General features: G+C 42.5%; 1 protein-coding gene across 2 annotated transcripts in view; it reads right to left on the reverse strand.

The window, feature by feature from the left end:
• The window catches only part of HPCAL4 (hippocalcin like 4), a 54,260-nt gene that overhangs the window by 17,064 nt on the left and 17,824 nt on the right, over positions 1 to 19,372 (reverse strand). The window lies entirely within an intron of this gene.

The following is a 19,372-nucleotide window of genomic DNA, read 5'->3' on the forward strand; positions in this document are numbered from 1 at the left end:
TTATTCAGCGCACTCATTAATTATTTTTCTTTTTATAGAAATATTTATTACAGAATTACATCAAGCACCATAATCACTACAGCCCTCTGTTCTACCACAGTGAATAACGTACTACCACAGTGCTTTGCACAGGGCCTGTATAAACATACCCTTAGATTGTGTGAGCAGAGCCCTCTTCACCCCTTTCTTTTTGTTAACTCTTCTTTTTATGTCAATACATGTTGTTTTATATAATGTATAATTGTAAAGTGCTATGGAATATGTCGGCGCTATACAAGTGCTAATGATAATAATAATACTAGTAGCCAGGTTGGAAAAATTAACCTGTTAATTGAAGTACAAAAGTGCCAGATGGAGCATGCAGTTAAAGGCTTTCTGTTTTAGAAAGCTGACATTTACCTAGATGCCTAAAAGGTGGTTTTCGGAAACTGTTGTATAATTGGAGTAAAGGGCGAGAGAAGAGCAGAAAGAATAAACAAATGGAGAAATGTATTGTTATTATAAGCAAACAAGTGAATGGAGAATTTACATGAGTGGGTGGCCGAGAAGTAGACCAATCAGGCAGAGAGGAAAATGTAATTACACAACAATTGAAACACCAATCAGCAAACCATATGTCGAGTCAGTGGCAGTACTAATGCACACAGGGCTCTGGCGTAAAAATAAAACGTTTTTGGGGCCCCCTCTAGTGCAAGAGTGGCCAAAAGGTAAATCCCCATCTGTCGTACAACTCCAATGCCAGCTGGGGATCTACCACTACCCCACCCTTGCAGGGTTGTATTTGCGAGCAGTTTTGGGGCATTTGAATGTAACCATGTATAGAGTATATGTTTGCATTTAGCGGTGTATTTGTATGTACTGTTGCTATATGAATGCAGTGGTGTACTTGTGTGTAGTGATTGCATTTGAAAGTAGGGGTGTGTTTGTATGTAGGGTTAGCATTTAAATGCAGATGTGCTTTTGTGTATAGTTTTGGTGTTTGAATGAATGGGTGTGTATATAATTCTAGTGTTTTAATACAGGGGTGTGTTTGCATGTAATGTTTGCCATTGATTGCAGGGGTGTGCATGGATGTAGTGTTCACTTTTAAATATGTTTGTAACTTTTTGTGTAGTATTGGTGTTTGAGTAAAGATATTTGTGATGGAGCTCCTGTACTCCGCCGGAGTACCTCTACCCAGTCCACTTCCTAACTGCTTGCAGGGAGCCTGGACGATTCAGCCCCAGTTGCCGAAGCTTGACTGGGGTCCTTCTGGAGCTTTTCCACCGACCAGGCTCCAGCTCTCCTTTCAGGAAGATATCGTCATCTCCGCTTCATACACTGTAACCCTGCTTCCAGGCAGGTATAGTCCCTTTTGCCTTTTCAGTTGCAGCCCTTCTTCTACGCAGGTATCGACATCCACCTACAATGTTATTAAAAGACACTTGCGGCTCTCAGGCCTAGCTTTCTTGCTTTATCCTAGGGCTAGAGGGATCCTGCAACCAGCAAACCGGTCCGAAGATTATGTCACTGGGATCCCTACAAATCCACACAGGACAAAAGTTCCAAAAGGAACTACCATACAAAACTTTTATTTTACTTGGGACTAGTCCATATGATCATTACATATACATTTCTGTGACAAACATAATAAAATTCAAATAACAAAACATGTCACAAAATATACAGGAAATTATAATAGCATAAAAACATATTTATAAAGGGATGGTGAAGACAATAACCAGCACAAAATATCTTTCCTGTCTGCAGAATTAGCAAAATGCAAATCTACTTAAACATGCAAATTAACTAGCCTTGCTATTCAGGTAGTGCATATTGCTGTTGCAATCAACAGAGGGTGCTACACAGGCTCTCCATAACCAAATCCACCTAGTTGGTGGCAATCCTCAGCAATTATACGCACGCATTATAAACACCCTGCACCCATAATGGGTACAGGGCGACTGAGACATAGGAGCCATTCAGGAACCATTGTAAAGTGTCCTTCTGCTCCCAGTGATGGTGACTACCGTCACATATCTTACCCCCCAAAGGTAGACTAACCAGGTTACCGGACCTCCAATCTGTCTGTTCCTGAGTTCGTCTGGCAACCCTCCCCAAAAAGTCCGGCCAACCTTGTAGTCTCCTGAACAAAGTTCCATCCTATAAGTTAATTGTCTCGTTGGGGAGGGAGTCTGACCTCCACTCCTGGCAACCCAAGCTGCAGCTCAGGAGAGAGACCTGTGGTCCCCACTCCCAGTAACTCACCCTGCCACTGTGGAGGGAGATCTATATCCTCGGCTCCTGGTAACTCCGACTGCCACTGGGGTTGTAGACCGGCTGTCTCTACTCCTCTAGTTCCAACTGCCGCTGAGGAGAGGGACCGACTGTCTCCACTACATCAATTGTACACTACCGCTGGGGAGAGAGACCGGTTGTCTCTTGTCCTTTAAACAAGCACTGCCTCTAGTGGGGGAAACCTATTGTGTCCACTCCCAGTAACTCTGCCGGCCGCACTACTGGAGGTAGTGGAGTGGCCCAGGTCCCCCAGCCTCAGGGGTGAGGATCTGGGCCAGCTGCCCAGCATCCAAGGATTAAACTGGTGGAGACTGTAGTCCCCTTCACCAATACAGGACAAATATCCTCTTATATTAGTTTGGAGCAGATGCCAGCGCTTTAGCTGGAGGTGCGATTAGCTCCTTGGGCACATCCACCAATGTAGAGTTCTCCCCCACACTCACACCTGCAGGAACAACAGCAAGTTGGGGGTAGAGGACAGTGGCAATGTTTATGTATAATTGTATAATAAAGTGTTTGTATATAATTTTGAAGTTTGAATGCAGGGGTATGATGGTATGTAATATTTGTGTTAGATTGCAGGAATATGTTCGCATGTTGTGTTAGTGTTTGATTGCTTGGATGTATGCACATATACACATACACTGCAACATGCATACATGCTTACACAGATATACATACACATTAGGGATGTGCATGGGCAAAAATTTGGTTCGGTTTGGACTTCCGAAATTCGTGATTTCGGGTCTTTGGCAATTCGGTTCAGTTCCACACTTCTGAAATTCGGGACTTCGTCAGTTCCCTATCCCTACTCCTAACCCTATCCCATCCCTAACCTCAACCTTATCCCTACCCCAACCCTACCCTGACACCCCAACCCCACTCCTACCCTACCCCAAAACCCTAACCCCACCCCTAACCTAACCCTACCCCTAACCTAACCACTTAACCCTACCCCAACCCCCCAACCCTAACCCTACCCCTAATCACACCACTAACCCCAACCCTAACCCTAACCCTAATCCTACGCCAACCCTAACCCCAACCTTCCTCTACCCCTAACCCTACCCCTAACCATAGTAGGGGTAGTGGTGGGGTTGGGGTAGGGTTAGGGTTAGGGTTAGATTCCTGTCATCATTTCCTTAATTTCCCTCCCTCTCCTGATTTGCCACTTTTCAGAAATCCAGAGCACTGCGGCACTTCGGAAATTTGGTTTGGCACTTCGGAAATATGGTTCGGCACTTCGGAAATATGGTTCGGCACTTCGGGACTTTGGCAATTCGGTTTGGCACTTACGAAATTCTGGGTTTCGGGACTTTGGCACTTCAGTTCGGTTCGACACTTCCGAAATTCGGCAATTCGGAAATTCGTCCGAATTTAATTTAGGACCGAAATGAATTGCACATGTCTAATACACATTAACACACAGATACTCCGATATAAACACACTGACTTATACACACAAATCCATATACACAATGACACATATACACAAATAGACGAAGAGATACATACTCTGACACATACTGATACACACACATCTTGACACGGATAAGCACACTGACATATAAACCAGCACAATCTGACATCACAAATGACGTCAGCAAAGATTTAGCCATGACAAAACACTGCAAATGAAGAGGAGAAATAGAAAAGCTGTTTAATTTCTCTTCTTCTCTGTGTGTTTTCTCTATGCTGACTGCCATGTCCGGTTGCAGCATAACAAGACCTGAATTTCTACATGTAATTTAACTTTTTTCACACCTTACAAACCCATATTTGGTAAATATAGGAAGCAGTAAACATACTGTTGATTGTATACAATAGATATACTGCTTTATTTCTACCTGTAGTTACACTTGAAAATGTGTCTTTTTTTAAAATGTATTTATTTATTTATTTCACTTGACAAACCGCTCATTTAGATGTAATTTCATTTATTTTTTAATCCTGTACTCTGATTTTTATTTTTGGTTATTTTATAGAAGAAGGTAAATGGATAACTGCTCAGAAGAATTTCATTAATTTGTAATTCTGGTTAATTTCAATCTAGGATTCATCCACTGCATGCAAACAAAAATCACCATTGTGTTCATTTGGCAGTCTGCCTACAACTATGACCAACAAAAATCTTCATCAAATACATGTTAATAACATTCACTCAATAAACTATAACAGAGAGTAATGTGCATGTGGTAGGCTAGTATAGAGTAAACCATGTGACTTGTTTGAGCCATGAAACAGAACCTTGTGCAAGAGACAAAAGCTCTGATTTGCTAAACAGCAATACTTTATGGAACTTCCTCCCTCTCCTATGGGATCTTCATCCACTGAGCTCTGGTAAACAAATATGGCTGCTGAGCACAGGAAGGAGACCAATCCAAGAAAAGAGACATTAGTGGCAAAACAGGTACAAGTTGATAAACGTTTTATGTATTCTGTATGCCAATTCTATATACATAATTCCCAGTTACCTCTCTCTTTTTCAGCTAACCATTATTTCACCCCCTGCAAACTGACCAAACACAATTTCTGACTGAGCAAAAATATTAAAGGGTGGAGCTGTGTTTGCTAATAATCAGCACTGAAAATCATACATTTTGTTTGTTTGAATGTTTTGGAGAGACTATATTAATGTAAAAATATTTAAATATAGATGTGTGCAATATGTTTTGGGAAAAAATATGGACTCACCAGTTGGAATGTACATTTTCTATGTTTTTTTCCCAGTCATAATCTTAAAGGACTACTTTAGGCACCCAGACCACTTCAGCTTAATGAAGTGGTCTGGGTGCCAGGTCCAGCTAGGGTTAACTAATTGTTTTATAAACATAGCAGTTTCAGAGAAACTGCTATGTTTATCAATTAGTTAAGCCTTCCCCCTAATTCTCTAGTGGCTGTCTCACTGACAGCCGCTAGAGGCGCTTGCGTGATTCTCACTGTGAAAATCACAGTGAGAGCACGCAAGCGTCCATAGGAAAGCATTATGAATGCTTTCCTATGTGACCGGCTGAATGCGCGCGCAGCTCTTGCCGCGCGTGCGCATTCAGCCGACGGGGAGGAACGGAGGCGGAGAGGAGGAGGAGAGCTCCCCGCCCAGTGCTGGAAAAAGGTAAGTTTTTACCACTTTCCCCTTTCCAGAGCCGGGCGGGAGGGGGTCCCTGAGGGTGGGGGCACCCTCAGGGCACTCTAGTGCCAGGAAAACGAGTATGCTTTCCTGGCACTAGAGTGGTCCTTTAATGATAAACAAAATACATAGTAATCAGTGCCCAGGTTTTATATATTTTACGCCTACACAAAAATAAGTATATGAATTATAGGAGTGTGATTTCTTTCAGCATTTTCAATTAATGCCAGATTTGTGAAGAAATTGTGTTAAAATGTGAAATGTACAGAATATCAATACCAGTTATCGCCAATCAGTCCAAAAGGCAACCAATAATTGGTATCCGCTATGTAATTTTTTTTATTATCAGTCGATCCCTAATATATGCACATCTGAGAACTGAGTGCATATGGCATACTAAGTAACATACACTGCCCTGCACAGTAAAAAGCCCTCTATATACTAATGGATACCCACACTGATTTGCACACTGCATCCTGTTTTTTGTTTAATAGATAAGTGTTCTTAAATAAATAAAAGTGTTATTTACTTTTTTTTTTATTCTAGGATTTTTTGTGATTTAGGAAATCCCCCCCCTTGCAAATGTATTATATCTCTCTTACATTACTTACTGTGATGTCACACAAAAATTATTAAATATGCAAATTAGTTTCACAAGAAAGGTGGCAACCCTACTCTGACAGCAATATTAAATATTTCAATATGTGAGCAGTTTCATGTTTAAAAAAGCTGCACATACAGACTCCAAGCACCATGACCACTTCAAATTACTGGAGAAACCCTTCCAAGTAAGGTATATATATGTTTGCAGTGAAAATATAATGTTATCTCTGCAGACACAAGTTCAATCAAAGGAACACAATAGCTGGGGGTGTAGCTGACTTCGGTCGTGTGGAGTTCCAAGCACACAACCGATACAGCCCTAATATCAATAACACAAGGGGCACTCTGGCCACATTGAGTGTCTGCGGCAGTTCTTAATAAGATGGGGAGGAAAATCAAAAAGTCACAGCCGGATTGGCCCAGGATTTCTGTAGATATAGGCGATCTGCTGCGGTTGCCCCATTGCGTGGGTAGGTCCAGTGTGGCTGTGGAACTATGATTTTTTGGGGGATTTTCTGAAAACTTACCTCTTCACAGCATGCAGGATTTGAGCTATAAGGGCACCTCCAAGCCTTCCCCATAGAAAGAGGGACCTTCTCACCCTGTCACTACAGCCATACTCACCAGTCTCCTGGCGGATCTCCGACAGACTCTCTCCCCTTAAATTACACAAGGGAAAATGTCAGGGGGTTCAGTGCACGCCTGACTGAGGTGGCACAGACCATGAAGTCACACACTACTCAAATCTCTGAGCTACTGAAGCAGGGCTATGGTTTTATCTCAGCCCAAGCTACCCTAAACCACCAATTAGCGACAATGGAAGATAGGAGGAGGTGAAAACACCTCAAGATCAGATGCCTGTCTGATGTCATCACTATGGCAGATATAGCTGATTTTCTCTGCAGGCTGTTTATGATGCTACTGCCCCAAAAGCAAGTGAAGGGCATATTACTTGATTACATGTTTCTCTCGCCTTAGCCTCAGTTGAACACGGCATCCACCACCAGCGACTCACTGGTGAATTCCCAGAACTGGGTGGACAAGGCTTGGGGAAAGACCTCGTACCGCTTTGAAAAGATGGACCTTACCCTCTTCGCAGACCTCTCCCGTACGCCTCTGCAGTGGAGGAAGACTCTCCAATTTCTAACATCTATCTTAAATACCAAAGGCCTTAAGTATGGATTGGGATCTTCTCACTCACTTCTTATCCAGTACAAAGACACTGAGCACAAAGTGTTCAATGCCTCTGAAATAGACGTTGTCCTATCTACACTAAGCTTTGGCCTCACCTCCCAACCTACTATTACCACCATATGGGACCCAGCCAATGATGTCCCATTTGTTCCAGTGCAGGCATAGTTAACTGACTCTCAGATTTGTATTTTTGTTGGGATTTGTCATATGTTTAAATTTGTTTTCCAATTTTTATTTAAAAAAAATAATTTTGTTTTTGCACTTTTTAAATCATCAATTTGTATTTACCCTTATCCTAATTATAAAAGGATCATCAGTCACAGTGGCAGTTAAGGCAACCATAAAGCAGTGAAGATTTTGCAGTAACCAGAAACTATTTAACAATGACTTAAAAATGTATCCAAATACAATTTTGTAATTTCACTCAGCTTCCAGCCAAGGGAAAAAAGGCATTGTCTGTGAAAAATTCTACGGCCTTGATGGATCCCCATAGATCTCAAGTGTTGCACTCTCACACGTGGGCTCATGGCAGATGAGGTGCCAAGAGCTAAAGAGGATCGTCAAGAAGACCATGGCGGTGTCCGTGAGGGACAAGTTCCGCTAGCTATAACTCACCTTCTCCAGCGTCCCACAGCCCAGGACACCTAGCAGAGTAGTCACCATCAATAGTTTTTGGAAATATATGCAAAGACCCCAGATGGTGACAGAGCCGCTTTAAGTACAAGATTAGGGTGTAAAAAAGAACATCTGTTGAGCCAGAGGTAAGAAATTACTATCATGCGAGAAGCTGACATCATAATGACACTTTTCAAAGGCAAAATGCAAACTGTTATTCACATGTTCAACTAGACAAAGCAGAGCAAAGTAATATAAATCACCCCACAGAGATAAGCTGAAACCAAAAAGCTTTAAACCAAAATTCTATTGATTTATAAGGCCACACACAATACCTGCAGGGAGCGGGGGTTTGGTTATTCAAGTTGACAACCAGTTTGCAAAATGTAGGGCTTAATTCTTGATTCGTAAAACATTTCCATTGAACAGAATGGAAAAAAATGCACCACTTTTTTTTTTAGACAACACTAACTCTTAAAGGAATACTATAGTGTCAGGAATACAAAATAACATATTTTAAGTGTTGATGGACTGTCTGACAACCCAGGCAATCCCCCTGAAGGCCGTTCTTCAAACTACAGAACCGGCCATGTGATTGAGATTGGGGGATCATGAAGGCCAGATAAACAGTGGCTTCATTATAGAGGTTGGCATTATCTGGTATTTTCTCCTTGTCTGACACTAACCATATTGTGGGTATCAGGGTCTGCTCTTTTTTCCAAGCATGTGCAGGGGGGGTCTTATTATAAATCTCTTCATTATTAAGTTCTGCCAGATTTACTTACCAGTTTCTGAATTCTAAATAATGGACAAACTATACCCTTCCACAGGTTAGCACCCTCCCAGGTAGAACATTGATGGGGAAATAATCAGTAGTGGGCGTTTCTCTGCCTTCTTGTTGTCTACATTTGACTGACTGACCTTTAGTACATACCACATATGTTTATGGGAGACGTGATGATTGACACTTCTGTCTCCACGCTGTTGTCTGTTTCAGTATTTGAGATTGTGTTCATCATGGAGTCATAGGAAAAGTGGTAGAATATAAGATATTACTATGCCTGGTGCTCAGGGCCGTCTTTAATTTTGATTGGACCCTGGGCAAGCATTTACTTGGGCCCCCCTGACTACATATAGATATGCACAAATACACTAACTGACACACACGCAGATACACACTGACCGCATATAGATACACACAAGAACATACAGATACACACGGACTACATATAGATACACTGACACACACAGACACACACAGATACAAACACTGGCATACATGCAGATACAAATGTACACACACTGACTTCATATAGATACACCGACACACACACTGACACACATACAGACACACACATACACAACCTGACACACATGCAGATATACAGATGCAAACACTGACACATACAGACACACACACACACACACACAAACACAAATGGACAACATACAAATACAGAGACACATTCTGACAGACGTACTGACACAGACAGCCATACTGAAACACACATACACAAAGACATACTGAACCACATAGACACTGACGGACTCACACACACAGACATACAGATACACTGACAGACATACTGGCACATATACACACAGACAGATGGACATACTGAAACACACATACACTGACAAACATATTGACAAACACAGACATACATAACCACATGGACACTGACAGACTCACACATAGACATACAGACATTCTGGCACACATACACACAGACATACTGACACACTGACAGACTCACACAGACACACTGACAGACTCATACACACAGACATACTGACACACTGACAGACTCACACACACACACACACACACACACAGACATACTGACAGACATACACACTGAACCACACAGACACTGACAGACACACACACAGACATACAGATACACTGACAGACATACTGGCACACTAACACATACACACATACATATATACTGACACTGACACACACACACACACACTCATGCAAAATTTGATAACCACCCTCCAGTTTCTTACCTTTTCCTGGAGGGTGGCTTCCCTGGGGTCCAGTGGGCTGGCTGGGGTGGCTGGGAGTTAAGCTTTCCCGGCCTGGCCCCCTCCCGAACAGCTTCTTCCTCCCGCTCCTGTTTCTGAGGGAGGAAGTGACGCGCGGCTGTCACTTCCTCCCAGTCAGCTGCCGGAAAGCAAGGGACCGGTCGCGCTAAGTGCATGGGCCATCCGATGGGCCCCCATAGGGCAAACGGAGCAGCTGTCTTGGGACCCCAGCAGGGACAGGGCCCGGGGCAGCTGCCCCGTTTGCCCCGCGTTAAAGACGGCCCTGCTGGTGCTGACTGCAGAGGCTTTGCATCTATGACTTTGACAGCCTAATGTCCGAGTTAAGACAAGAGCCTTGTATCATATGGCATCATTTAAGTTACCTGCTGCTTAAGCGTCAAAAAGAAGATAGAGATAAAGGTGATACTCGAAAAATTAGAATATCGTGCAAAAGTTCATTTATTTCAGTAATGCAACGTAAAAGGGGAAACTAATATATGAGATAGATGCATTACATGCAAAGCAAGATAGTTGAAGCCGTCATTTGTCATAAGTGCGATGATTATGGCTTACAGCTCATGAAAACCCCAAATCCACAACCTGTGTGTGTGTGTGTGTATATGTATGTATGTATGTATATAATCCTATTTAAACCCTACCCCCCTACTTACCTTTGTTGTGCAAGCTGTTTGTCTTCACCATAGCAACCAGCATTTCCGGTCCGTTGTTCCCGCCAAAGTCAGTCTCCAGTAAACAGTCCGTCGCCAGCAGCTCCTACCTCCGTCTTCCGTGCCCGTCCACCGGCTTCTACTTGACTTCCCTACTCGCTACCCGGCTTTCGGTCACGGACCGGCACGTCCTCGTAAGCATAATGTGGGAAATAGCGTTCAGCTATTTCCCACGTTCAGGCCTAAAACCGCGGGGATAGGCTTCCTTCATTACTTACCTATTCGTGCTGTTACACTGTTCTTGTACGTCCGCGTTCGTGCGGGTAACTGCCGAACACGGAATACACAAGACTTCATTTACCTTTAGTTTAATTCTATGTACCGTACGTGCACACTTACCCTATGTTCGTCTGTTCTTTCATACGTTCGTTCAGCCGAACACGTTCAAATGGCTTTTTCATGTAACCTTTTGTTTATTTACACGTTACAGCCTGCAGCTGATTATTCAATTGGCTTTCGTTTAAATCATTTTGTGTGTTCCATTTACCGAATGCGGGAGTTGTTTCTATTTATAGTACTCTTGTTCATTCGGTTAACTGAACGAAAGGGGCTATAGTGTTTTAAATTTACTAATCTACTATAAAATATTTAGTTATGTCTCTTTACTTATACCAAGCACTAACATAAACATTTTTTGCTATATGATGTTAAGTTTATTATATGGCCCTTAAAGTCACCACTGGGTGAAATATATGTGTTTTTAAAAATGTTTCCATCCATGGTCACATAATTGTGGGACATCTATTTTTCACAGGGTAATCTTCTTAACCCCTTAAGGACCAAGCTTCTGGAATAAAAGGGAATCATGACATGTCACACATGGCATGTGTCCTTAAGGGGTTAAAGGCACAGTTTGACTCTTTCTTTTATAAATTTTACGTATATAATATACATAATATATATACACCTCCACTTTCCTCCAATCAGCCTTCAAGAAGCTGTATCCCAGTACCCTGTATTACTGTATCAGGTAAGTAGGTTTACCAGATCTCTTTTTCCCTCGAGGCTTCATTCAGCCTCCACGGCCTCATTCAGCCGCCCCACCTCCCAAAGTGGGTTCTAAACTTCTAACAGGCCAGTTCTGAGATTCCTCACGGCGTTTAAAACATCAATCACACAAACCTACACCACCTTGCTACTACTTATACTTTTCTTCAAACAGAGCTCCAAGAAGAGGTACCCAGTTTCCTGCATTTCGGTAACAGGTAAGAAGGTTTACTATTTTTACATTTTCCCTTGAGGCCTCATTCAGCCTCCACGGCCTAATACAACCCCCCACCTCCCAAAGTGGGCTCTACACTTCAAAACGTACCTGGGCTAAGATTCCTCACAAAATGTCAACAACAATCTCATAATCATAATCCACCATATTACTACTATATTTAACGGTACGTTTTGTAATTTATTTCTACATATCATTACTTAGACCTGTGTCATTGCCACCAAGTCCTACACCATCGACAACCTACAGGCTACCTGGTTCCCTGCATCGCAGTATCAGGTATTGGTAATCTTACTCACTACGATTACGTTTCTCCTTAAGGCCTCACTTTGCCTTCGTATCATTCAAAAAATTCACATTTATGGAAACCCAGGGGCTTGTCTCTAATTTACGGACCAACGTTCAGGTCCCTCAGCTTACCCACGTTCGTACGTTACAGTATCTCTGATACACACCTTCTCATACGTTCAACATTTTTACACTCATTAAATTAGTGGCACGCCTCAGGCCCACTAGCTTCTTTTTCCCCTAAGGTTTCCCGGACCGGGCCTGTTCCCTGCAGACACAAGAATATATTGTAATCTTCCGGCGCGTTGCCCAAATAAAGAGGACAAACACTCAAGGTTAAGTATCTACATACGTTACATCACACCATTCTAAGAGACAAGCCCCATTAGGTTAGAGAACTGGCATTGAGGGTTAGGTGCTGGCCTTAGCTATCCTAAGTAATACTACGGTCCCGCGAGGTCTACACCCCACCTCAACACGGAGGTTCAACCCCACGACGAAATCATAGTTAGCCACCTCGCTTGCCCTTCTTTAGGGCTACAGTTAGGGCTTCCCATGTCACGGCCACACGTTTTGAATCTCTTACGGTCTCCGAGAGGCTGACATCCTGCCACCACATTCAAGTGGCCACAAAATCCCCTCAACCCAAATCATAGGTAGAGCCTCTCTCCGCCACTTGGCACTAGCAGGGCCTCACCTGTCACTTAGTACTAGTTAAATTCTTCGCTTCGGCACTAGCTAGCAGGCCAGTTCTCCGAAGGTCTCATCCATACCTCTAAGACACATTACTTATCCAAATCATTATTTCTTTTTCAGAATGTCACAAGTATCCATCCCGATAATCGGTCTGCTGTTGGACGAAATACCCAGCACGCCAGTCTGGCCAGGGTCTCCATAGGAATCCCTCACCCCTTCTACCCTCAGTTACCTGGGATTCTGGTACATTCCAAAAAATATCAGCAGAGCTCTGACACAGGGGTATCCCCTCCCCAGCCACTGCCAGTAAGGCAGAACTACACTGGCTCACAACGGCTCAGCCCAATGTTCCCAGGCCCGGCTCTAGCTCACAAGGGCCGTCAGCTTACTCCTCAGATTCCAATCAGGAGACCCCAGTCCCTATCCTGGCAAGCCTCCAAATGATTAACAGGCTGATAAATGGAAACAGCTATAGCCACACCAGGTGTCTCGTTAAGCCCGGCAGGCGCTCACCTGGCAATCTCGGTTATACAGTCTGGCTTACCCCTCATTTTCCTCCCCGTCCTCCACCACCCACTATCACTACTCCATACGTCTCACCGGCCCACCCTGTTCCAATTTCCATGGAGAAAGTAGTTGTCGATGGAAAGGACGTTAAACTAACATCACTACTTAACTTCACAAGACTCCCTACAGTACAAAGGTTATATTCTTGGCGACATTTCAGTACTCCAAAGAGTGACACCCACGACTTAACAAAGCTTTCCATTCCTCTGTTTATCATTGCCTCTCACATAGAGACAGCCACTTCCACTTCTCACCACCCCTTCAACCCACGCACTAGTCAGGGAGGCGGCCAGAGGGACAAGCTGGGCTGACCATTTCATTTCTGGGGAAGGCTCGGGTGCACTATGACTTTAATCCTGGGGTATGCTATTTCACTACATGCAGGGTTTTGCACATCTGCTCCAGAACCTACACCTAGTCCACATACGCAGCCCATCTGTCACCTAAGATACGCCCAACTAAGGTCAACATTGTTATCCTAATATACTATCTGCATTTACACCCAGCTAGGCATCTGGTAGATTCTGGTGCTGGGTTCACACGGGCCTTATCGCCATTCCCACAGGTACACTCGTATGCCCTAACCAATTATCTGCACCCATTGACCCTTTGACGGTGGACCACCTTCTGTCCACAGCAGTCATACGCTGGGTTCACATTCACCTCCTTACGGTCTTCACACTTCTCATTTTGGCATACCATTCCCATCGATGTAGAAATTCACTATACCCTATAATACGTCTGATCATAGACCTCTTCTGCACCGCACTCTACATCCATTCCCAGCATCAAACTCCCTCATTCCCGCTATGGAGTTCTCACTGCACTACGTAAATCGATCATGCCATACAAGCTATCACTTAGCAAGTAGTAAGGCTTGGTTGAGCAAGATGGACTTATCCAACGCCTTTAATCTACTATCACTATTCACCTTTCACTATGGCACCTGGCCTACGTTCGGGCGGCCATCCTCGCTAACCATTTTGTGGCTATTTTCACAGGCTGACTTGGCTGGCAGCAACCTCTCAGCTCTTTTTAGTCTGCTTTTACATTCCTGGTGTCCACAACACAGCCGCTGAAGCTCTTTCACGCTCAGTTTAAGGTCTCCCTACAACCTACTACATACCATCCAGGATACAACCTTTTCATGAGATAATCTTGGACTAAGCACACAGTTACACCTCATACAGATACACACGCTTCACGCAGTTTCACGACTACTCTATCACTCATGCCAGGGCTTTGTATATTGTTCCATGTCACAAGTAGAGTTTGCTTGATTCAACACTTTTTTAAACTATTGTACTTTTTGCCTTTTCCTCTAAACCTATATATCAAGCATCTTATTTATACCTCCTATGCTGTCACTCCGTTTTACGTATCCAAGGTCAGCCACACAATCAGTACTAATCCATTACTTCACGTCTAAACATTCCATTAAGGTAAGCTACATCATGGCTTCCTTCGCTGGTCTCTCTTTTTCGCAGAAGCGCTGCATCAGCGGTTCCAAGCTCTTACACCCCAGTCCACATCACTAGGTGATGGGGCCACAGGTAATCCTCAGCTTAGTTACATATATACCTCAATCAGAGTAAAAGCTCCTTACTAGCTTTCAGTACACAAGCCGTATAAACTTGCAATAAAGTGTGTTTGAATCCTCTTTTTGCCCTCTTTTACAGGCCTACTCGTACGTTGGTTTCGGCACACCTCAACCAACTTTGCTTCTCCTTCTACATTCCATTACGTATTAGATAAATTATGAGCACAAGTTGGAAGGCCATTTGGCCTGAATTTGTGGGAGGAGTTATGATCCTATTTAAACCCTACCCCCCCCCTATTTACCTTTATGTGCAAGCTGATTGTCCCCACCCACCTACACCCATCTATATTAACAATTCACCTTTGTGGGTCCTCTTTTACAGGCCTACTCGTACGTTGGTTTCGGCACACCTCAACCAACTTTGCTTCACCTTCTACATTCCATTACGTATTAGATAAATTCCGAGCACATATATATATATATATATATATATACACACACACACAAACACACACACACAGTGGTTGGACCAAGAGAAGTAGATGTATAAATATGACAAAAACACATAGGACTGATACGTCATGTAGGTTATGGAGTTTCCTAGCTTCCCTGGACAGCAAAAAACATCGGGCTTCCTATAAAAGTGCACAAAAGTGTCCTCTTATTTCAGACTGTTTAATCCAACTAATGGTTAACTTGGCAAGTGTGGGTTCATGATTGGAGAAATATGTTGTACCACAAATCTCAGCTGTTCTCCCTCTTTGCCTTCTTTTATTTAGGATGCAGGTTGATGCTGCATCCTAAATAAAAGAAGTCACAATTTAGTTATTCACTATGAATAGCTGGGATCTCACCTCTGACTCACTCACATTGCTTTAAGTAAATGTTGCCACAATAGTGTCACCATGATACAAATTTCTGTGGTATAGTGTGTAAGTAACTTGTTCCTTTTAATACGGGTTCTTGACAATAATTGTACTGCACATAAGAATCACCTACCTTAGGCTCATCCAAAAAAAATGACTTTACCGAGGTCTAAAGTGATATCTAATAAAAGAAATAGCTAGAACACAATTGCCCTTCCTGATGGAAGAAAGAAACCTTGTTTCATACCTTACCACAGAGTTCTACTATATTCTTCTATTTCTTACATGTTCTGACATAGCTTCTTCCTCTTTGCTAACCAAATCCTATGTCAAATCTGCAATATAGTGACAACATGAACTTACATAGTTACATAGCTGAAAAGAGACTTGCGTCCATCAAGTTCAGCCTTCCTCACATATGTTTTTGCTGTTGATCCAAAAGAAGGCAAAAAACCCAGTCTGAAGCGTTTCCAATTTTGCAATAAACTAGGAAAGAATTCCTTCTTGACCCCAAAATAGCAGCCAGATGTCTCCTTGGATCAAGCAGCTATTAGCCCACTAATTGGAAATTATATCCCTGTATGTTATATTTTTGCAAGTATTTATCCAATTGCAGTTTAAACATCTGTATAGACTCTGACAAAACCACCTCTTCAGGCAGTGAATTCCATATCCTTACTGATCTATTGAGGAGAATTCCTGTCCAACACAAAAGAAGCCCAGCTTATTTTTTGTAAGCCAGGAGAGAGGTGATTCCTGGAATCAATAAAAGAGACAGGAAGTCCAGGAAAAAATAAGTTGTTATATCAGGAACTAAAAGAGATTTAAACAAGAGAAGACAAAGTCAAGGTAAATGAAATACATGTTACAGCAGATATGCAACATGACAATGCCGCCACTATTGGCAGACCAATAGGTAGACCACGCAAGGGGCATTTGAATAGCAAACAACATTACAACTTTGCATTATTGCAAAAAAGCACCCAGAGTGGTTTAGGACTGCAAAGATTTGTAAAAATAAAATGATTGCATATATTTCTTCCTCACACGACTGCCAATCAGGCAGCTGCACTTCTATCTTCTACGTAAGGTATCAGTCTGCTGCATGCACAAGTAGGATGAAGTACTTTACTACCAGGAGAGAGAGCTGTGACTTGCCATTGGGGTCGATGGCTGCTGTTGTTGTTCACAGCCCAATTACAGTTTTTGTGAACCAGGCTAAGTATTTAAAGAACACCACAAGCATCATACCACTACAGCCCATTACTTTGGTTTGCCTCCCCTGGATCGGTAAGCTCCTGCATGTCTGAGAGCATTTTTCATCTGCTGAGGAGGCAGTGACAGGCACTTGGCTGACTCCAGGTAATTTGTCAAACCAGTTTTAAACTTGGAGCACCAGTAAGCAGGCTGTAGTTGTTATGTTGCTTAGAGTGTACTCTAACTTCTGGAAGCTGTAGTATGGCTGCTGTCAGTTTATGGAACAGTTCTGTTCCTTCTGTGTGACGAGTGCTGCTGGTGGATAAACTATCCATCTCATGAGGATTCATACGTGGTGGAGCTTCTTTCTGGCGAGGCAGGGGATCCACTTGAGGCTTCATTCAGCCTATTTAAGCTCAGGATCTTGGAAGTATTTTTAATATGATTTAAAAAAAATTATATTTAAAAAGCATTTTCTATATAATGCATTTATAAATAGGGGGTAAACAAGAAAACATGCTTATGCTTCATGCACAAATGTGCATAGTCTGTTGGTTCACATCAGTCTTCATCAGGAGAAATCCACAGACATCTGAAGATGGCACATCCATCGCTTCATGCATGACAGGGCTGTCACACTACAAGATGTAATATCACCTACACAGCATAATTTAACTTAAGAGCAATAGAAATAGGAAATTGCAAACAAATACATGGACCTACACTTTCCCATTGCATCTTGTCCAATTTGTTATTGTCTTATATTGACAATCACCAGAGACCTCAAACAAATGCATCAAGTTAAAAGAAATATGAAGGTAAATTAACATTAAATTCCAAATATATTCAGTGATGAAATAACTTAAGAAACCTTACTTAATTAAAAAAAAAATCCTAAAGGTGTTAATAATCTTTCCTCTTTATATGAGGAATGTGTTTGATTAGATAAGATTAGGTGAGATTTTTGTTAAAATCAATTTACAGGTTAACTGTGTGGGAGAGTAGCCCACCCAAAAAAATATGAATACGAATGTATGTATATGCGTCACGTAACATTTGTACTCTCTTCAATGCCCTATACTCACAAAAACCAATACACCTCTATAAACATCCAGGAGACATCAATCCTCCAGATATTAATATTATAATTTAGCAGCTTTACAGTAAGTTTCACTTCACCTCCTCTTGTCATAAAATAATATTGATCTGGAGCAATTCGTGGCTGATCCATCCCATTAACACACTATTACCAGACTCTGTGTTTCCCTTACAAATAAGATATTACCCTGTCTGGGCAATGGGAAGAAGTATGTGGAAAATAATAACAAGGCTAAACATCCAGGGGTGTGGAATAAAACAAAAAAAATCTGTCTGTCCAAAGGACTAAAGTGGTAGCCCACTACACTTGAGAAGAGAATCGCACTCCACCTTAGGGAGAAACAGATAATCTATTTTTCCATCCTGCCGACCCCGCCCTGTCGGACAAATTTGAGGAGTGTGTTGTTAGGGAATAGTTTGATGCAGGTATAGAACCCTGGGAAGTATGTTTATCTTGATTGCATTAACTCTACCAAACCAGAAGATATACAAGGTCTTTTTGGAAATGTCCAGCCATTGTTAATGTAACGAGAATGGTTTGCGCGACATCGATGTAACCTGGCAGCCATGAAGAGTAGACTGGAATGCTCATGTGTGAACAATGACAACTTCACTGTTTTTAGTCAGTGGGGGCGCTAGACCATGTGTACTGTGTGGCCATCTCATTCAAAAGGACTGAGCGAGTAGAAAAATGTATATGCATCAAACTTTGCTTTAAGCTATAGCATTCCTCCGCGGTAACTATTCGGATGATTCAGAAGGCTTTCAAGGACGATGCAATGAGTGCAGTGCTAGTAAAAGTGTGGCACAAACAAATTTGAGGAGTGTGTTGTTAGGGAATAGTTTGATGCAGGTATAGAACCCTGGGAAGTATGTTTATCTTGATTGCATTAACTCTACCAAACCAGAAGATATACAAGGTCTTTTTGGAAATGTCCAGCCATTGTTAATGTAACGAGAATGGTTTGCGCGACATCGATGTAACCTGGCAGCCAAGAAGAGTGGACTGGAATGCTCATGTGTGAACAATGACAACTTCACTGTTTTTAGTCAGTGGGGGCGCTAGACCATGTGTACTGTGTGGCCATCTCATTCAAAAGGACTGAGCGAGTAGAAAAATGTATATGCATCAAACTTTGCTTTAAGCTATAGCATTCCTCCGCGGTAACTATTCGGATGATTCAGAAGGCTTTCAAGGACGATGCAATGAGTGCAGTGCTAGTAAAAGTGTGGCACAAACAATCAATGGAATTCTGTGACTTCTGGCTTTTCCCAAAACTAAAATCACCTTTGAGAAGGAAGAGATTTCCGACCGTCGAT

Source organism: Pelobates fuscus, chromosome 1 (assembly GCF_036172605.1).
Source record: "Pelobates fuscus isolate aPelFus1 chromosome 1, aPelFus1.pri, whole genome shotgun sequence".
NCBI classification, from domain to species: Eukaryota; Metazoa; Chordata; class Amphibia; order Anura; family Pelobatidae; genus Pelobates; species Pelobates fuscus.